Source organism: Phoxinus phoxinus, assembly GCF_949152265.1.
Source record: "Phoxinus phoxinus genome assembly, chromosome: 17".
NCBI lineage: Eukaryota > Metazoa > Chordata > Actinopteri > Cypriniformes > Leuciscidae > Phoxinus > Phoxinus phoxinus.
This window is the reverse complement of record NC_136892.1, coordinates 6,926,014-6,948,740: the sequence shown is the minus strand read 5'-3', so window position 1 is coordinate 6,948,740 and position 22,727 is coordinate 6,926,014. Positions and strand designations below refer to the sequence as shown.

Here is a 22,727-nt window from a genome sequence, read left to right as displayed (position 1 = left end):
GTGGTTAAAGTTAATCCTTAACTTTGAAATATGTATGATAAAATGTATACTTTAAAAAAATAATATTTTACAATACATTTATGGAAAAAGACTAGACTAGATTTTCTTTTCAAGATGTTTCCAACTCTTAACTTTGAACCAATTCTGTAGAATGGCCCATATAGCCTATGTACTAAAAATGTGCTTTTGACTTTAATCTATATTATATTGTCCTCGCATTCATTCTTGTGTGACACACCTGAATGAAAGGCTCATTATGCAGCTCATTATGTGCTTTTTTGGTTCCTTGCCGCTGTTGCCTTGCCTTCTGGCTTGCTTAGTTGGGGACATTTAATATTCAACAATATTATAGATCTGCCTTAAAGGTGGACGATGATGAAATTATTTTTTGTATTATTTTCATGTTATCACTGTGAAGCTGCTTTGAAACAATCTGTATTGTAAAAAGCGCTATATAAATAAAGATGACTTGACTTGACTTGACTATGTGGGTCATTGTCTTCTCAGGTGTGAACCACATTATTCATAATCGTGTTGGATCATTCACGCCCCCACAAATATTGCCTTTCCAAACAAAAAGTGTTTTACAAAATTTAAATCTATGTATTGTTTTATGCGAATGATTAGGCAGGGTGATTTTCAGATTATTTTGGAGCAAAAACTCTAGGCGACAACATGCATTAGTCAAAAGTAATGTGGACACATTTAGTATGTGTTTTGTAGCCTTATTTCAGAAACTTTTATACTAAATAACAATGCATAAACATTATTCTCTCAAAAATACAAACATGTACATACATGTTGCTCACATATTATGGTAGCCCTGTTTGTGCTAAATATAGTGTAATGATACATTTGCCATTAATATGTTTAAAAAGCAACTGAAAAAAGCACAAATGTCAGGGCATGTCAAAACATCTCAAGGACCCCAGTCACTATTCTTCTGTTAACTTTGCATAACTTTTTTATGGATATACTGTATATCTATATCTAAAGCAGCTAGGGGCAAACATGTCTCTGATAGGAGGCTTGAAATTGTTTTCACTTGTAAAATGTTGAGAGGAAGATTAATATGAACATTTATATGCAAGTTCCTCTAAGTGCATTGAGAATTAGGAGCTTACTTTAATCTAATTGCAAAGAGCCAAAACACAGAAATGCAATCCCTTTGCAAAGCAGTACTCAATAAACACAAAGTAATTTATTTAACAAAAGTAATCTGCAGTAGGCAACTGCATTCAGAGTTTTTTTTTTTTTTTTTGCTAGTACTTGCAAAGCCATTATTGCTATGTATTGCTAGTGGCAACACCTGTGTATGCTGAATACATTTCAAAGGATTAATGAAACACACATACACAATTTTGCATACTTTGCTTCAAGAAAAAAAAAAAGAGCTGAACTGAAGTCTCAGCAACTTTGACTGATCCACGATCAACTACGAGAAGAAATTAGATATTGCCCATGTCGGCGTCCCATGTTGGCCCGCTGTTTTGGCTTATCTTAAATTAAAAGGTGAAAATACATTAGGTTCCAAGGTGCTTGTGGGATTTGCAGCAATGCTACCCTTGATTTTATAGTCTGCTGCCAGACATACACAGTAGAACAGTATAAGCACAAGGGTAGCATGATAAATAAGTCCTTCATCTACCCTATTGATCCGTCTTTCTTTTCTCAAAGCTGTGGCAACTTTACACATCATGTTCCATCTACAGCACTAGTACAGAGAACAGCAGACATTCCTTCTCTTATCGTCTGATTTTTCATGTTTACTATAATCTATATTAAAGAAACAGTTGGTGTGCATTCCTTGATCCTATTATTCTCTGCTTATTTGTGTTCCTTAGTTTATAGTTTCAGTTTATTTTTGTTTGTTCTATAAACCCCTTGCACTTAGATCCGCTCTACACCTGCCATCTCTTCCGTTCATGCCACAGATTACATACCACGACTGTAACCCTGGTTTCCCCAGAAGGTTCTCAGGGTACCATGGTTACAGTCATAACCAGAGACGTTCACTTTCGAGGGAACTCACACTACTCCATCATCATTGACGCATTGGGAATTAGGATCCCCAAATCGACAGACTTCCAAGTGCCTGTCTGTGTGAATCACTGCGAGAACACTAAGACGAAAGCACCTGAGAACCTTGTGTAGACCCCAGTTCCAGATTGTAAAATCCTACAAATGAGAGCAAAGAGGACCAGCCTGCCGCATACCACATCCTGTATCCTGTAAGGATACCCCTTTTATAATAAGGCTTTCTAAACCGCCATACTCCTCTCCCCTGCCAGAGAGCATCAGAGAGGGAACGTGTCATCAACGGGTTTCTCCCCAGGGATACACCACCCAAAGGGCCATGTTAGGCAGATATGACCAGCACGTACCTTCAGAGTGGAAGGAGATAACCCTGTGAAAAAAAAAAAAAACATTTCTTCTGGAACTCCAGCACAGTACCAACCGGGCAGTTAACTGGGACCCACTGTCGAGTTCCACATCATGAAATGAAAACCCTCCACTTCAATGCATACAGTTTCCTAGTGGAGTGAAGTGTGGTCTCAACAAACTCAGTGTAGGAATTGGGCCCCCTCAGAGGCCAAACCCACAGCCTCCATAACTCTGGACGAGGTTGAAAAATTGTGCCCCTGCCTGAGACAGAAGGTCCGTCCTGACCAGAATCTCCAGGGGAGAGCCAACAAGGAAGGACACAATGTCCAAGAACCACTATCAGGTTGGACAGAAAGGGGCTACTAGTAGTAGGTGCAGACTCTACCTCTCTGCCGTGCGCGCACTACGCGGTTTGGAGCAGTCTCTGTCTCGCATGCGCGCTCGCTCTGGATTCCGGGAGATTTAAACTAATTTGCGGGCATCAGTCTGGCATAACTAGTAGATCACGAGTGGCTCAACAGGTAGATTTAAAGATAAACTCATCTTTTAGTGACTAATTTTGTGACATTTGTTCTGGCTACTGTATACTGTCTTGATCAAGGAATTTGCTGGTTTTCTATCGGACTACTGGCTGCACATGTAGATCCATGTAGATAATAAAAAAAAACGTATTGGGATTGGCATTTACAGACATTCTGAAGTTGTAATCACACTTTAGATCTACAGTAATATTGTCACATGGAATTGATGCTGTTAAAATTCTGCAGCAGAGCGATGACATCTCAGATCATTATCTAGTCTCGTGTATAATTCATTTAACCAAAGCTGCAAAGCCGACTCCTTTAGAAATATGGTAGAACTATCACTTCTACCACTAAAGATTGCTTTATAAATAATCTTCCTGATCAGTTCAATCTCTTCAGCATGCCAGATAGCTTAGAATAACTCGATGTTGCAACAGAAACTATTGACTCTCTCTTTTCCAGCACATTAGACAAAGTTGCTTCTTTACGCTTAAAACAGATTAAGGAAAAAAATCCAATGCCGTGGGACAATGAGCACACTCTTAACGCCTGTTTTACACATACTCCGTTTGCAGTGCATATGTGGTGCGTGTTGCTGTACGTATTCGGTGAAGGAGCAGCACGCTCAGTGCTTTCACATATGCCGCGTTTGCAGTGCGCAATTGATCCACATCTGTATACTACAAACACAACATTTATTCAATATTTTTATTTCAAATTCTACCTCCTGAAGAACTACTACTATCTACTAATTAAGGTTCAAGAAAAATAACCAAGAATTAACTAATGAACAGTCATACAAAACTACGTTATTAATATAACTTATATTAATATTAATATTCTATTAACTTCTAATATTCTATTCTATTATAGAAGTAGTATTATGAAAATACAATTTTAACAAATACATATAAATATTAAAGAGGTTTTTGCCTGTGTGGTTTTGTGAGTGTGTACTGTAAGAAATCAACTTCAGAAAGGAACCCCTCTTAAGTGCCTTGCAATAACTAACCTCAGATTAGTTTTTATATTTTATATACAGAACTGTGCATCTGTTTTCCTCAGCATAGAATGCCATTGAGTAAATTGTATTTGAGGCACCGACTGAGGGAAACTGAAAATATCCAACTCATCTGTTTCCATGGTTACTGTCAATTAGTTTCTTCTGCATCACCTGTGTTTAGTTAATTATCATCCATTCCACCTGTGTTCTGTTAATCAATGTTCATCTGTGTTTGTATTTAGTTCCCTTCTGTTCAGTCAGTCTTTTTCCGTGTAATCCTCATGTCATGCCTGTTTGAGAGGGTCTGATTATAATTTAACCAACAGTAATTCTGGATTGCGTCCACCAACAAGTAAATAGGAAATAAGCAAATCAGAACACTGCGCGCCAAACCAGCAATAGGCTATGTGCGCAAGCGTGAACCACTAGTGTTTCTGTCTCACTCTGGATCTGCCACTGCATCACATTTCTCTCTGCGTGGCGTGGAGTGTCCGTTTTTATGTCGGCTCTCATGTTAACTGGTTAGAGCACAATGCCTGCGTGACACACACAATTCTCATGCCCGCCGAAACCGCGTGCTAGAAATAGAACCGCAACCGACGCCTATTTTTCACGCGACACGCAAGAGTGTTGGAAGTTTTCAGACAAAATAGAAGGCGCAAATACATATTAATAAATTACATTTTGATGCTTGAAAGTCTCTCGGTTTTGACAAATGCATATATAATTGTAATTAAAAAAATAGGCCTAATTATCGATTTTCAAATATTGCCCGTCAGGCCTACAGAACGAAATATTCTGTAGCCTATTTTGCTAAATACTGCCGATGTTGTCTTTGCTGTATCAGGATATATATTATATGTTTAACATCCAAATGTAGATGGTCTGTCGGCGCACAGAGCCACGCAGTCGCAGACAGCACGTGAAGTTCGTGAACACTGAATTCCCTTTTCTATCTTATCTATTTGTGTTTGAACAGACATGTGCACGAAAAAATAAGCCAGTGTCCGTCTCAACGAGTTTCCCCGTAAACGCAGTCAAAACGGATGCGTGTCATTACCAGTATTAGATACGTGCATTCGTCTTAAAGGGACAGCACCCAATATACCTGCAGCTGTTTGTGTCACCAAAGTTAATCAAACAACAAAAGAGAAAGAGAAAAATCACGTTTTGTTACTTAATAAAGTTAATTTACCTGAAAAACATAAAGCACTGCTTTATTTCTTGTATATTTGTGTTTTATTGTATTTATATTTGTATTTTTTTATTAGTTTCTATGCAGATGCACTAGGCCTACCCTACACAGTTACCCCAATCATCCTAGAATTATTAATTCTTTACAAAAAGAGCTATTCAAATCATCAGGTGAAATTGTTTTCATGAAATAGCAGTAATAAATACCGGATATTTGCCGCGGGACGAGGGCTTCGATTACCTCTCTCTTTTTTGACCATACATGTGTTTGCACCCCTGCTGATCTTCAGGTCATGCCTGACCAGCACGTCATACCTGACCAGCCTGAGATTCTTCACGTCATGTCTGCCGAGCCCGAGATTCTTCACGTCGCGTCCGCCGAGCCTGAGATTCTTCACGTTGCGTCCGCCGAGCCTGAGATTCTTCACGTCGCGTCCGCCGAGCCTGAGATTCTTCACGTCGCGTCCGCCGAGCCTGAGATTCTTCACGTCGCGTCCGCCGAGCCGGAGACCGTTCACGTCACGCCCGCCGAGCCGGAGATCGTTCACGTCGAGCCGGAGACCGTTCACATCGCGCCCGCCGAGCCGGAGACCGCTCACGTCGCACCCGCCGAGCCGGAGACTGTTCACGTCGTGCCCGCCGAGCAAGAGACTGGTTATGCCTAGTCAGCATCTCCTGAAGCCTCACCTCCAGCCAAGATGGCCGCCCAAACCCTCGCCAAAGATTGCCACCGCCACGCCGCCTGAACCACGCCGCCTCAAAAGCTGTCCCTGAGCCTGTCCCTGAGTCTAAGCCCATAGCTCCGCCCAATAATTTTTTTTTTCCGACCTTATGTCACGACCACACCCATGGAAGGGGTCGTCTCCGCCATGGCCGCCGAAGGGCCTGCTCCGCCCTGGCCGCCTGCTCCACCCTGTCCATCTGCTCTGCCCTGATCTCCTGAACTGCCGGTACCTTCCTGGAGTCTTCAGTCCCTGTTAACCCTGCTGACCCTCCTGAGGAAGACTCCAGGACTCCCTGGTTTTACCATGTACGGCGCAAGGACGCACCTGCCTGGAGGGGGGAGGGTAAAACTTTATAATAACTGCACGCTATTAATCATTAGTTAAGCATTAGTAAACAGTTAATTTGTCATATATAATAGACTTTAATAAGCAGTTTATAAATGCTATAAATATTTTATTCTTGATTTAAAAGCATCTATCATGTTTTTAATAATTGTATTTTCATACTTTATTAAGGATCAATTTATCATTTCTAAATGAAGTATAGTATTATTTACAAACCAGTTATTTAGGAGTTGTTAATGGTTCATAAGATCACTTAGAAAGTGTGAGTAAATGATTAATACACTATTTAAAATGTACATTCATACATCTTATTATTCAGACATAGTAATAATTACTTAGTGTGTTAATAAATGCTTTATTAACATGTATTACTACTGTAATTCAGGGTTAATTCAGGTAGTTAAAGTATTTAGTAGTGGTCAGTTAACTATTTTTGTGAGCTCATCTAAAGTGAGGACTATTCATGCCTTGTAAATTATTTACAAAGAAGATTTAAAGGCTGTTATTATTTCTATGTTCTGTATCACTGTGTTGTGTTGTGTTTGTTTCTGTTTAGAAGATAAATGAGCCTTTACATCTTGTTTGTAAATGCTTTACAAGGCATAAATAGTCCTCACATTAGATGAGCTCACAACAATATTTAACTAACCGCCAGTAGCGTACCGTGGGGTTTCAGTCAGGGCCTTCAGTAACGATCAACACTACCCCACTATATTTTTGATTTTGGCAGGGCCAGCAGAGAAGGCCCTGCTGGCTCTGACGGCACACCACTGCTGACCACTACTAAATGCTTTATAACTACCTGCATTTACTTGCACTTTCTAAGTCAGGGGTGGGGAACGTTGGTCCTGGAGGGCCACTCTCTTGCAGAGTTTAGTTCCAACCCTAATCAAACAACCCTGAACAAGCTAATAAATGTCTTCAGGATCACTAAGGCTACAATCAAGTGAGTTTTTTCAGGGTTGGAGCTAAACTCTGCAGGACAATGGCCCTCCTGGACCAACGTTCCCCAGCCCTGTTCTAAGTGATCTTATGAATCACTGACAACTCCTAAATAAGTGGTTTGTAAATAATGCTATACTTCATGAATAAAGCATTTATAGCTGTATTTTTTAAACTACGTATTAATGTCTATTAATGGTTTATAAATTATGAATTAACTGTTTACTAATACTTAATTAATGATTAATAGTCATTATAAAGTGTTGTGTGTGTGTGTGTGTGTGTGGGGGGGGGGGGGTACTGGGACAGGGTACTGTCACATGTATTCCTTTGTTCTGTTTTCCTGCCACTCATCTGTTTCCATGGTTACTGTCATTTAGTTAATCTGCATCACTGTGTTTAGTTAATTATCATCTGTTCCACCTGTGTTCTGTTAATCAATGTTCATATGTGTTTGTACTTAGTTCCCTTCTGTTCAGTCAGTCTTTTTTCGTTCTACGTTGTATTTGGTGTGTGTGAGCCTTCTACCCGTTCTGTACCAGTTTATGTTATTGTTGTGAGTAAAAGTTTGTATTGGAACTTTACTTCTGCTTTTTCTTCTTCTGTCTGCACCACACCCTAACAATAGGGAACTTATTAGTAATTAATAAATAATTATCAAATAATTATCCAGAAATTAGGCTACTTATAACCTGAAACAGTATTATAAAGTGAAAATATAGGGAACTTAGTAATTAATAAAGAATTGTTAGATAATTATTCAGGAATCAAATTTACTGTAAAAAAAAAAAACCACTATTAACGTAATAATTTAAACCTCTGTAAAAAAAACCCTCTTTCTGTTCAGTTAAAGGCCATAAATGCTGTGTTTATAAGTTTTGATGTGATTTAGGTGGTTTGTATTGTTGTTGCTAATGATTTGATGAGATATTATGTCTGTAAATAGTTGTTTCCACTAAAAAAGTTTGAATTTTTACATTACAAATCTTTAAATTCCTTTTTCTCAAAATGAGTTATTTGTCATCCTCCAGTATAAGCATCTCAGCCTGTACACCAAACTTTCCAGTTATACACTTAGCAGTATTCTGAATATATGTTCAGAGGGATTTGTTAATAAATCATTCCTGGCCTGATTTGTGACATTTTAATTAAAAAAAATATGGCAAAAATCGACTTTTTAAGGCTATGGACAGTATATTTTGATTTCCTAGGTAATGAAAGCATATATCCTAAAATCCCTCTGAACATCTTTTTTCATCTTGTGTGTAATCAAAATGAAAAAAGAATTTTGCACCTGGTTTTATCATGTTCCGATCTATCTACCGAAAATATATACAAAATTGCGCATATTTAATGAGATAATGCCTAATTTGTATAATTAAACATACAAATTTCAAAAACTTGTAATACATGTTTTTTAATGAACTTGTGCAAGTAATCAACTGAGGAAGTTTCATGGTGATATCTATTATTTTTAAATTTAACCCTTTTCACCTGTAGTGTCTCGCCTTAAAGGTAGGGTAGGTCAGAATTGTCTAAAAAAACTTTTATTCAAATTTGTTTAAACTGTCTTTATATACCAATACATAATTAAAATGCAAGTACTCTGAAATGGAGAGTATAAAAAACTGAGTGACTCTAGTGTATTTAATCTTCAATAAACAGCTCATTAATTCCATTCACTCCCACCTAAAAACGGGTGCGCGAGTGCGCGCACGTGGGCAGAGCCAGTAATAGCGGCGGTAGTCATGGCGACGGACAGTGACAGTCGCGCAAGCCAATCACTTTTTTCGTCCCGGTAGGAATTAATGAGCTGTGTTTTTTGAAGATTAAATACACTATAGTCACTCAATTTTTATACTCTCTTTTTCAAAGTACTTACATTTTAATTATGTATTGGTATATAAAGACAGTTTAAGCCAATTTGAAAATAAGTTCTTTAGACAATTCTTACCTACCCAAGCTTTAATACAGCCTATATTTTATTTAGTTTTAACATGTAAAATACTGCCTACATTTAAACACGTTTAACAGAAATTTTAGAATCAAAAGTTAAACCTTTAAAAGCAATTCAAGTGTAATTAACCAGCCTCTGTTCTCCCGTGTCCACGGTAGTGGTGCTGGATCTCTTGCGGGAGCTGGGCTCGTGTTCGGCGGGGAAACTGCTTAACTTCAGACCGCCGCCCTGCGTTTCACACATTGTCGAAAGATGCTGTGACTGACTCCATGACCTGTCCATAAACAAAAAGTGTACAGCTCTGAGAACATATTTTAACATCTGATGTAAATAGATTTAGTATCTTTAGAAATAAAATAATTTGTTTTATGCTGAATTAATACACATTTAGGTCTTTATTTTACTTTGCGTCTGTAGATTTCTCATGAATTCAACAAAAGTTGGTGTTCTAAATCATCCCGCTGCTCCGCGATCGCTGTCTGCACCCGAGGCAAAGAAAAACGCTACTGTCCCGACGACTCTATTTAAACCTTGAAATGTGCGATGGGGTTTTAAACTGAATACATTTTAGTGTTCTTTTACATTTCCATTGTTTTTTATATTGAAAGCAGTATTATTTATTTAGTCTGTTATTTTTTGTAGAAGTCAACAAAATCATTATTTTTTTCTGATTTGTTCAATGTATGGATCTGTTTTGAAAATGTTCTTTCATTGCTATGGCCAGGTATCACTGTCAGTCATCTCAATTTCATGAATGATTCACAAAATAATAATTTAGTAAATTAAAGACGAGCTTCATCATCTTCATTTTCTGGTGCGATCAGCTGATAATCTCCTTCAACAGCACCTTCGGGTTTTGTCATCTGTACAGCGCAACAGAGGCTCTTCTGAAGTGTAGCAAATTTATGTTGTAATGTGCCATTATTAATCAAACAAAACTCTTGACTTTAATAATCGGTTACCTATTAAAGCATTAAGAACGGTAAAACATAAATGCTGTCGGCCAACATTGGTTAAAAGCATGTAGGCCTATAGGCTTCAATGTTATCGTCTATAAACGCCTATTAATAAAAAATTACAGACAATGAATTACAAAGCTCAGAAAGGTGTTTTGAATCAAATTAACATTTCAGAAGTTTTTATTTTTGACAAATAGCCTTTTAAACTACAAACAATATTATGAAGTTAGAACTGAGATTCGAAATCAGAGCGATTTAAGCTCCGCGACGCACATGTTGAAGTGTTAACCACACAGCTATCGTCTGAACGCTATCTTAAGAGCTTGAGCTTAACGTCTTATGTTTACACAAAGCCTCATTGATGTGACATTTTTCTATTGCAATGTTTCATGTTGAAATGTTTTATTTATTAAAGAAAATTATGCTAATCATAACAACCTACTGTACGCCTATTTAAATATTAATTAATGTTAAAACACAAATGCTGCCGACTAACACTGGTTAGCAAGTCCTGACAATGTTTTAATTTTACAATCATTTAGTAGAATTTATTTTTAAAAAATCTGACACTGCCCTGTTTCAGTTCATAAATCTAGGCCTACTAACAAACGAAAATAACACGAAGTAGGCTATGACGCGTAACCTTGACATGCATAGCCTTTCTAAATTAGCCTATAGAAAAACTGGGCACACAATGTTAACGTTTAGCCATACTTTGCTTAAATTTGCTGCAATGATAGAAGCCTATATTTATTTCAGTTCTAAATTTGTACTGTAATTTCAGTATTGGGTATTATGAATTCGTTTGACTGTTTCACTTGAATTTATTTGGTACCAGTTCTCAACGAGCCGTGGCAAATTACGCAATAGAGAGAATAAACTGACACTTTTCAAAATGTGTTATTGTAGCACCACTTAGCGGTAAAAGGCAGCAATTATACATCCCAATTAAAAGTATTATTCTGGTTGAGTACCAACTGTAACTGATAGTTAACACAATCATAATATGATATTACATACTGATAACACATCTTCCTTAGTAGTTAACAGTAGTGACTAGAGATGCACCGATTGATCGGCTGGTGACCGGAATTGCCCGGTTTTCACGTGATCGGCCATGACCGGCGACCGGCCGGTCAGTCTGACATATGCCGATTTTATGCCGGGTGCCACATGATTAACATCGCGCTACATCAGCATCACACATGCACACGGAACACACATGTAGGAAACCTTGTGAATTACGTCCGTTTCACACTGCAAGCGTGAGCGCGCCGCTCAGTGAGTAGCGCATATTTTTTCCCGGTGTCCATGTTAATCAATGAGTGTATTCACACCGGGAGCAGGAGCAGCGCGTGAGCGTCAAGCAGGAGCACCGCGTGAGCAGCAGTGAAGCAGAGGTTTCAGCGCCGAGTCTATTTTTGATACGCTGCTAACACTCAATTAAAGAGAAAGCAACCATAGCAACCATTTGTGTTTTAACATTAATTAATATTTAAATAGGCGTACAGTAGGTTGTTATGATTAGCATAATTTTCTTTAATAAATAAAAAATTTCAACATGAAACATTGCAATAGAAAAATGTCACATCAATGAGGCTTTGTGTAAACATAAGACGTTAAGCTCAAGCTCTTAAGATAGCGTTCAGACGATAGCTGTGTGGTTAACGCTTCAACATGTGCGTCGCGGAGCTTAAATCGCTCTGATTTCGAATCTCAGTTCTAACTTCATAATATTGTTTGTGAGCAAAGATGCCATAGAACATGTTCCTCTTCCAGAGAGGGAGTCGGGCTATTACAGCAGATACTTCCTGGTCCCCAAGAAGGACGGGGGATTGCGTCCAATCTTAGATCTTCGAGGCTTAAACCGTACAGTCAAAGCCCTCAAGTTCAAGATGTTAACCGTCAAGACGGTCGTGTCGCAAATACAACATCACGATTGGTTCGTCACGATCGATCTGAAGGATGCATATTTTCACATACAAATATCGCCACAACACAGGCAGTTCCTGAGGTTCGCTTTTGGGGGTGAAGCATACAGTTGGAACTCAACCAGAATAATACTTTTACGTAAAATTGCGGGTGTGCATTTGCTGCCTTTGACCCCTAAGAGGCGCTACAATCGCAGACTTTGAAAAGTGTCAGTTTATTCTCTCCATGCGTAATCTGCCGCCGCGCCGCGGCTCATTGAGAGTGATTGAAAAGTGGTATTAGCAGATCAATTCAAGTGAAACATGTAGTTAAGCGAATTCATATAATCACAAGACTGAAATTAAATGTGATACATTTAATAAATGATGAAAACATTTCAACACAAAACATTGCAATAGAAAAATATGAGGCTTTTTTTAAGAGCATAAGACGTGATGTTAACAGTGGTCCGATGATAGCTCTGCTAACTGCTAACAGCACGAGCATCACGGAGCTTCAAGCGATGCGAGATCGAATCTCACTAGCTTTGGCTGACAGCGTTAAATGTTTTACCATTCTTGATGCTTAGATAGGTAACTGTTTATTGAAGTCAAGCATTTTGTTTAATTATCAATGGCACATTACAACATAAATTTGCTACATTCCAGTAGAGCCGCTGCACAGACGACAAAAACTGATGTAGGAAGATTATCAGACGATCGCGTCAGAAAATGAAAATGATGAAGCTATCTTTAATCTGCTAAATTATTGTTTTGTGAATCATTCACGAAATTGAGATGACTGACATTGATACCCGCCATAGCAAAGGAAGAAATTTTTTAAAACAGATCCTGGACATTTCAAGGTTTAAATACAGTGTCGGGGGCAGTTTATTTATTTAAAACAGACAGGGTTGCATCGAGTTAGAGTTTATTTTCTAAGTAGCCTAAGAAACAGAATCTTATTCTTGCGACATTTTAAATTTGTATTGCCAAAGAAATTGCAGCTAAGTAAACAATTAAATTTATTAAACAGTAGGCTAGTCTACAAAACGAAAATAGTTCAAACTAAGCAACATAAATTAAGATCATGCGTTTTTCTTTGCGTCTCTCTCGCGCTGGATCTCTTTTATTTTAGTTTATTTAGTCTCCCTGCACTGCGCGCGTCGGGTCTCTCACGAAATTAAACATTTCAGGGTTAAAACCCATCATACAGCTGATAATACTGTAGCCTAGTATGTCGCTGTGTGTCATCCATACAGAGCCTTGCTTCAAAGAAACAGAATGCCTGGTTGAATTCACCGTACAATAAAACGAGGTGGATCGCGAATAAAAGAGCTATGTATCTGCTGCTCACTTGCATTCGTTTAGTTGGCAAGAACGCGTTTCGTCGATAGTTCATGTTTAGATAATGCCAGATTGTTGACAAACACACTGCTCATACATGTTAAAATTCTACAAAACCAGTTGAAACAAATGGATTGAACACTTCAACTGAAAGTGTGTGTGAAACCCCTTTAAATACAATACATAAAACTACAATATTTATAATTTAAGGGCCTACATATGGACACATGGAGAGATTTATCTTTAAAAGTATTTTGCCTTTGCCTGGTCATCAGGCTCACTCTCCATATGAAAGACAGAACATTTAACACCTCATGAACCCCCAACCCCCCACAGGCTATCTGAGTTTGAGACCGACTTAAAACAAAGAGAAGTCGCAATTCAGACTTAATTCTAGACATTAGCATTAGGCTAGTAAAGTGTTGATAATGAAAGAATTTATGTAGGCTACATGTATGTAGGCTAGTAGGCTAATATTTCTGTCATATAAGTTTATTACTAAACATTTAATTATTTCAATAATTGAAGACATAAAACGCTACCTCGGTTTGGGCCAGCTTTTTCCAAACAGACCTAAATACAAACGCATGTTCATTTGTTCAAACGCATGCTCATTTGTTGTCATGAATACAATGTTCAACTTAATGTTAAATTCCACGGGGATCTTTGGATCCTTACAACAGGGTGCGCGATTTGTGAATTATATTTTTTTTTTCCGAACCACAGTGCTTCGTGCTGCTGCTAAACTAAATAACATTTATAGAATAATTATGAACTTAAATGAAACAATATCGCAGCATTTCGACAAATAAATTATCTGATCTGTTTTTACAATTTAATTCAGGGCGATTTAGCCTAGACTACATTTAATTATAGCGAGATTTTCACTCTTGTCCGTTCATCATTGGGAATCGCTCACAATAGCTAGTTTGAGTAGATCCTCTGCACCTCTCGGTTTCATACGGATTACCTAATCAGATAACATTTATTAAATATTTAGACATTTAAAGGCTTTAGACATAGCCGATTTCTTATCGTGACTGAGCGGAGGCAAGTGGCTTTCGGTTCATTTTTGTGACGCGCAGTTCCCGGAGACAGAGACGACAGATAAACTTTTGTCGTTAGCCTAATATGAATACAAGTTTACAGTTTTGACCGATGTAGGCTGCTCTACTCTGATCTGTATGACTAAAAAACTACGGAGTAGCCTATTAGAGCCCTAAAGTTATTTTAGCTGTTATGAGAAAAATAAATCCAAATGAACCACGGAGTAAGATTATCAGTGAATGCTGGCTTAAATTTGGGTCTGTTCCTCAAACAAAGCATCAAATGACTTCAGAAAACTTGGAATATAGCGACGTCTAGGCGTGGCTACAATATGAAATAGCCTAAAGTCTATATTGTTCTCGTCTCTATTTTTAAATTATGATTCTATTTTTCTGTCCTAAACAATGTTCTATAGTAGCCTATTCATCTGTTAATTGACATTAACCCCGCTTACATTTCAAAATACGGCAATAGCTGCTGTTTTGCACAATGCCCCTCTGCGCCACCTGGCGGTCATTTCGCGAATTACTTTGAAATGCGACTAGATTATTTTTACCGCGGTAGTTTTGCCGCGGTGGCTGGCGCGGCGGTAATAGGCATTCTGGTTGAGTACCATCTGTACCAGTTTCGGGTTCTTCCATTTGGTCTAGCCCTATCACCCCGCACATACACAAAATGCATGGATGCAGCACTGGCTCCATTGTAAAATGCATTCACATTTTAAATTACATCAATGATTGGTTAATACTAGAACAATCGTGTTAGCTCATCTAGTTTCTCTAGGGTTGAGAATCGACACCAAGAAAAGTGTTCTTTCTCCTGCTCAGACAACGACTTATCTCAGGATCGTTTGGGATTCGATCACGAAAATCGAGACCATTCGGCTAAACATGAGCAAAGTCAGGCTAGGCCAAGATCGTATGTTCGTCAGTACCACTAGATATTAGGTTTCATGGCTTCAGTATCCACGGTGATTCCTTTGGGGCTGTTGCACATGAGACCATTTCAGTTATGGCTAAAAGCCAGGGGATTTCATCCAAGGGCCAATCCTCAAAGGCAAATAAAAGTGACGCGCCACGGGCTTCGTACACTATCTCTGTGGCTCAGACCCCGGTTCCTCGCCTTGGGTCCCACTCTAGGGACGCCTTGTCGCAGATTGTTAACGACAGACGCCTCCCTGATGGGCTGGGGAGCGGTCTTAAGTGGTCGTCCAGCTCAAGGGGAATGGGAGGGTCACCAGCTCGATTGGCACATCAACTGCCTTGAGTTGATGGCTGAATTTCTGGCCCTGAAATATTTTCTCCCCCAGTTGAGAGGTTGTCATTTCCTAGTGCGGGTGGACAACACAGCGGCAGTCTCTTATATAAATCACCAGGGAGGTCTGCGCTCACGCAATCTGAACAGAATAGCGAGGCAGATTGTTCTCTGGGCCCAGGAAAAGTTCCTGTCACTCAGGGCAGTTTACATTCCAGGGTATCTGAATGTGGGAGCAGATTTACGGTCCAGACAGAAATTACACACGGGGGAATGGAAACTCCACACAGATGTAGTAAAACAGATCTGGACCACATTTTACGAAGCGGAGGTGGACCTCTTCGCCTCCCAGCAGACAGCGCAAAGTCCCCTCTACTTCTCTCTGAGTCACCCAGCACCCCTGGGTCTGGATGTGATTCCTCCAGTGGCTCTGCTCCCAGGAGTTCTAGCCAGAGTTCGCCAGCAAGGGTCTTGCCTCTTACTGATAGCGCCGCATTAGCCGAACAGAGTTTGGTTCTCGGAGATAATATCTCTCCTCAACGGCTCGGTATGTGCGATTCCGAAGAGGAGGGACCTTCTGTCCCAGGCGGAGGGGACGATATTCCATCCCAGGCCCGACCTGTGGAACCTTCATGTTTGGCCCCTGACGGGTACCAACTGAGGGGCACAGAGCTTTCGCCTGCCGTTATTGAGACCATTCTAAGTGCTAGGGCCTCCTCCACTAGAAATAGTTATGCAAAGAAATGGGGTGTTTTTGAAATATGGTGTGTTGTACATAATGCAGATCCAGTCAACTCCCAGATTGCTTCAGTTCTGGATTTCCTGCAAGAGGAATAATCAACAGGCACATGCCCCACCACTCTCAAGGTTTATGTGGCCGCTCTTTCGGCTTTGCCACGCTTTGGTTGACGGGGTGACACTCTGAAGACATCCTCTGCTTGCTCGCTTCTTTCATGGGGCCAGACGTAAGAAGCAAGATCCCTTCATGGGACTTAGCTATAGTCCTCGAGGGTCTGGTTGAGACCCCCTTTGAACCTCTTGAGTCAGCGTCTGACAAACATCTGGCCCTAAATATGTTTTTTCTCATGGCTATAACCTCTCTAAAAAAAATTGGGGACATTCAGGCTCTGTCAATATCACCATCCTGCTTAGACTTTGCCCCAGGAATGGTGAAAGTGATTTTGCATCATCATCCTGATTACCTGCCTAAGGTACCTTTCTTGGCTGTACATCCGGTCACTCTTGAAGCTTTCTGCCCTTCGCCGTTCACAACTCCGCAGCAGGAGAGATCTCACAGACTGTGTCCAGTCCGTGCTCTTCAGACCTACGTCCACCGCACCAGCCAGTGGCATAAGTCAGAGAAACTGTTCGTTTGTTATGGGGGCAGCAACAGGGGTGCTGCCGCCACCAAACAGACCATGTCACATTGGGTCAGGGATGCTATTGCTCTTGCCTATGAGGCGCGCGGCCAAGCTTCACCAACGGATCTAAGGGCTCACTCCACCAGAGGGGTCGCCTCCTCTGCTGCCTTGGCAAGGGGTGCCCCCTTGTAATTTGTTTGTGATGCAGCAGGCTGGTCCTCTCCGCACACATTCATAAGATTTTATAGCTTGGATGTTCATGCCACTCCGGGCTCTCATGTCCTTGAGTCGACATCACAAGCTAATGTCTAGGGCTTTCCTGCGTTCTTGTGAGCACACCTTCACAAACGTAAGGAGTCCAGACACCTTCAAGCACGGTGGTGTGTGCATTCTCGTTCCCAATACGCTAAGCAGCGCAGCATCAATTGTAGCTTTTGAAAGGGAACGTTCCGGGTTACTTGACTGTAACCCTGTTCCCTGAAAAAGCGGAACAAGATGCACTGCATTGCCATGCAGATGATGTCCCAGGACTGCTCTTCAGACAAAATATCCTGATGATGCACCTGCGGCTCTATCTATTTATAGCCTCGCGTCGCAGGTGCGCGTCACCAAAAGAGGCTATATTACTTCTGGTCGATTTCATCGACGTGTTTACACACTATATTCAGAGCTGGTCACGATTAAAGATGTTCCCAATGCGCTAAGCAGCGCAGCATCTTGTTCTGCTTTTTCAGGGAACAGGGTTACAGTCAAGTAACCTGGAACATTTTCCTTGCTTTACCCTGGGCTTAAAGAAAAAGGTCACTGTAAAAAAATAGTGGAATAATTTAATCAAATGCATTTATGATGAGTTTACTACATTTTCATGTAAATCCGTGTTCATTTTGACCACGAACCATGCGCTGTGACTTTAATTCAATGCGTGCAGCACAGTAAAAATAGACTTGTGTGGAAACGATCACTGCACTGCTATATGTACACCACTCCTGGAACTGCACTGTATCCGCGTGCATTGTGAACGCTCTAACGTTCAAAACTAAATACACACCGCATACACACTGCAAACGGAGTATGTCTGAAACAGGCGTAAAGAGTGCAGCCCGAAAAATTGAGCGCATAAGAAAACAAAACTAGAGATTTTTCATGGAAAGAACGCATTATTGCATACAGAAAGGCCTTAAACTGCCAAATATGCTTATTCTTTTACTCCCTTAGAAGAAAAAAAACACAACCCTAAGTATTTATTTGATACAGTGTCTAAATTAACTAGAAAAAAAGCTTAAACTTCTGGTGTTTCCAAACAGCACAGCGGTATGACTTTATGAACTTCTTTAATTGCAAGATTTATAATATCAGGGAGAAAATGATAACTAGGCAACTGTCTACTACAGTATATAGCATCAGACAGAGCATTGTAGTGTGTCCCTGAGGACATTTTTTTTTATATTCATTGCTATAGAAAAGGAAGAATTGTTTAAACTCGTTAAATCATCTATATCAACCACATATATGTTAGACCCTATATCGACTAAGATACTCATATTTCCAGAAGTCAGGCCATCAAAAATATTTTGGTTTGCAGTAACAGCAAACAAAAAAAAAAAAAAAAAAAAAAAAAAAGGTCGGCAGGCAGGTCTATACTTAAAAAAAATTAAGTACAATTTTGGTCATGGTGATTACGTAGGTATGCATTTAAACAAATTTGCATATCGTGCTGTCACTGACAAGGGTAACATTGTCTTAAAATGTATAGCTTTAAATATGTGCTGTACTGTTAGAAAAGTAAACAAAAAAAGAGTGTCAGCATCAGTTCTGGCAGGCCAAGTAGTCAAGACGCTGCTAACGCTTTTGGCCGCAACACGGTCTCATCAGCTGTTCTGGGGTGCGTTTCCCGTACAACTATATAGCTCACTGCTTAACTACCATAGTATGATGCATCGTTGGAGAAATCAACTAGCTCGTCACGACTGTTTCCCGAAACCATATGTCGCAAAGTATCGTTCAACCACGCTGGTTTATGACGTCTCGCACGTGGTGGACTAATAAATTATTTTAATTAATCTGTTTGAGATCGAATTAACGCTAGATTTTGTCATATAAGTTACAGACATGGCATCTGAAGACCATTTCTAATTTTTCTCAGTTATTTTGCTTTATTACCAGACTCAATATTTGGCTCGTTCTTACATAGTAGAGCGCGTTCGCACATGCGCAGTCTTCAAAAACGGTGTTTTAAATCTTTTGACAAACTAAAAGACGTAAATTACATTTGTATGTATTCTAAATAAATAACACGGGTTGTACTGAATGTCAGCTTGCTTATTTTGCTAAAGATAAGGATTTATTCAGTCTACATCTCATGTAAACTAGAAACTATGCTTCTAACCACAGCTCGAGAGCTGTCGCTCCAACCACACAAGTTTGCGATGCTGTTTGCGAACGTTCGTTGGAACGATGGTTTCGGGAAACACCAAATCGTTGAACTATGCTGATAACGACGGAACTTGCGACCATAGTTGGCTAACGATGCTTTCGGGAAACGCACCCCTGCTCAGCTGAGCTGCATCAGTGCATCAGTTGTTCGACTCCCCTCGCTGCTAATGGCTATGCTAAAAACAGGGCGCCCTATTTAAAGCAGTTTCAGTTCGCTCCTAACTGCTTGCTGCTCGCTTCTCTGCAGCCCGCCACCTCCCCAGCTCCTCCGTGTCGTGTAGAACGTGGCATTTGCTTTCTGTCATCGTTGCTGTTCTGTTCATATGGGGGAAAAGTTCAGCTCTCCCCCAGTCCTAAACTGTGTGAGTGTTCCCTAATGCTGCTGCTGTCCTCTGACTCTCTGCTATTACATGGTGCTCATGAAAGGTCAGAGGACTCCCTGAACAGAGCCATACCACCCAAAAAAAATGTAATTCAGAATTTATCAACTTGAATTGCAATTTATTCAATAAAAATTTCCTAAATCATTTTTATTGTCATGTGTGTTCTTGACTTAATGGACCTGACAGAAATATATATTTAATATCAATGGTGTTACTCGTTACTAGGTTATACTGTTTTACTTGCATCCACTAGGTGTCAATGCAACCTACAAATCAGAGACCGGTTACGTTGCTTTCTAGGGCTGTCACTTTTGTGAAAAAATACTGTTTGATTTTTGAGACATAGGTTTTTATTTAATCGATTGTAAAATCGATTTTCCATGTCTAAAGATGTTTCCATTTTCAACGCCAATCGCCAAATAAAGGCAAATCCACAAACAACTAACAGACATTAGGACGAACATAAAGAGGGCGCTTGAGACACACACAAGTCAGCAATATTTCTGATGATTTATTGGAGTGAAGTTTCGTGCACAATGACAAACAGGAGTGCAACATTCTCGAAAAACAATAAGCAGAGTGGACTGCCATAACATCAATGAAAAACATCCTTCAGGTCAGTCGACAGACCAGAGGGGAGAAGGGATGGGAAAAGATCTGGGCAGTTTTTCCAGAACTTTGTGCCAAGTTAAAACGATGTCGAGATGTTTGAATGCATTTTTTTATGTATTATGGTGCCCGAACTAGTGTTGTCACGATACTAGAATTTCTAACTTCGATACGATACCTTGAAAAATATCGATATTCGATACCATTTTCGATACCACAGAGAAGAAAACTGCCACAATATTAAGGGGGTATTTTTTTTTTATTTAAAGCTAAATATAACAAGTCTAGAACATGACAATGAGGTATATTTTACATGAACAAAAATGTCCTGAGTTCTATCTGTTAATATTTTTTAATTGGACCAGGGCTAACATGACCCGTTGTATTAAAATATAACCTACTGTAACAAAAAAGCACTTAACAGTATCAAATTGGAGGATAGAGTGTCAGTAATGTACATATAAGATTAAACATTACATTTTCAGTTAAAGGCATTTCATTATTGAATTCAGAGATGCCATTGTCTAGCTGTTTAGTTTAATATCTGTGTAATCAAATTGATGATAATCGCTAATGAAGGCAAATTGCAGAATTAAATAATAATTTTCTGAATAAAGTTAAATAGGCACAAGTTAATTTACATTTGACCACAGTTAAAATATTTACTTGTCTAAGATTCCTCAGTCAGATTATGTTAACTTTAAGAATTACGGTGAAAAAACGAGACAACACTCATATCAACAACAATACTAGGCCATCTTGGTTAATGTTTCAAAAAAGTTAAAATGAGAAGAGTTACAGTGTTTCCTTTAGAATTTTTTTAGCAGTGGGGAAAGGTCTGTCCAAACAACAAACACCCCTGATGCTGAGCGTAGCCTATGCTTGCTAAATGGTACCCCTGGAGCCTGTTCCTTAAGTCTGTTTTCACCTATAAAATAATTTAAAAAAATGAGTGATATGAGGGATTATTGTTAGTCAAACAATCTTTTGGGTGCCCGCAGCCCGCTCGCAGTGTGAAGCGCGTGTCTGCGCTATTCTCTGACATACCCGCTCGCAGTGTGAAGCGCGTGTCCGCGCTATTCTCCGACATGCCCGCTCGCGGTGTGTAGCGCGTCCACGCTATTCTCCGATTCCGATATGCCCGCTCGCGGTGTGTTTTTACGCGTGTCCGCGCTATTCTCCGACATGCCCGCTCGCGGTGTTCTTTATCTATCAACCAAAGCCGGTCGCGGGGGCGCCGCCCTCGCCATCTTTCCATTCACTTCACCTTTTGCTATTTAACCAGAGCGAATGAGACGAGTGCGTCACGTGTGGTGTTTGTCAACGCGCCTTTGGAGAGAAGTGAAAGTGACCGCGCGGCTAGTATCGATACTTCGGGAAATTAGTATTGGTACCGTTCAGATATTTCAGTATCGATATTTATCGAAATATCGATATTTTTGACAACACTAGCCCGAACTCGTATGACTTTGAACGGTGACCGCAGCCATCATTACCACGTGAATGAAACGAAGCGGACGTACATAGCGTGACATGTTTACCAATGGTATAAACAATCATATATGATGCTGCCACAGGTTTTTATTTAAAAGAAAGAACGTAGCCTACGTTTTTGTGTAGGCCTAGGCAATTTATATTCACAATACTAAATATAATGAATATTATTTTATTGCATTTGTATTAGTTGTTTGAAGAGTAAAAAACAATTGGTCGGTCTTAACGCAAGTTTACAACCGGCAAGTCGGTCGGACTAAAAGGGAAAAAAAAGAATAATAATCGGTCCTAAATTGATAGGGTCGGTCGGGTTATCATAGATCCTCTTCTTAATATAATTCTCAATTCATTTTTGTCATTAGGATATGTACCTAAAACTTTTACGCTGGCTAAAACCTGTTACTGTTAGATGTAATGTAATTACCTTGACAAACTATACATAATAAAAAAAAAATTATATACAGATGAGTAATATTTAATCCATATTTACCCAAAATGCGTCGATGTAATCATTATGAGCGCTGGATACTCTGATGTACTATGTTTTCAATTCATACTGGCAGCCTGAGGGCACCCTATGCACATTTAGTCCATAAATGGCACATGCAAGGAAGAGGCATATCATGTGACATTCCAAGAACCCCCTGACATAAACAATGCTTTCAGAGATCGCTATAACATGCAGATGGACACTTTTGAAGATAATAAACACAGGATTGTGACGACGCATGGTTTATCTGTTCTTCATACCATATCGGCTATTTTCATAATAGATTATATTTATAATGCAATGCTAATTTACACAGCCTTTATCATTGTGCAGAATACTATAAAATTCTATATTTTCTGTCTGTT

General features: G+C 39.6%; 1 protein-coding gene across 1 annotated transcript in view; it reads right to left on the bottom strand.

Annotated features, from left to right (window-relative positions):
- gabra3 (gamma-aminobutyric acid type A receptor subunit alpha3) overlaps positions 1 to 22,727 on the bottom strand; it is a gene marked incomplete at its 3' end in the record, with an annotated part of 406,040 nt that overhangs the window by 330,996 nt on the left and 52,317 nt on the right. Inside the window, exon 2 of the mRNA XM_079584913.1 lies at positions 9,177 to 9,349. The remainder of the gene's footprint in view (positions 1 to 9,176; positions 9,350 to 22,727) is intronic.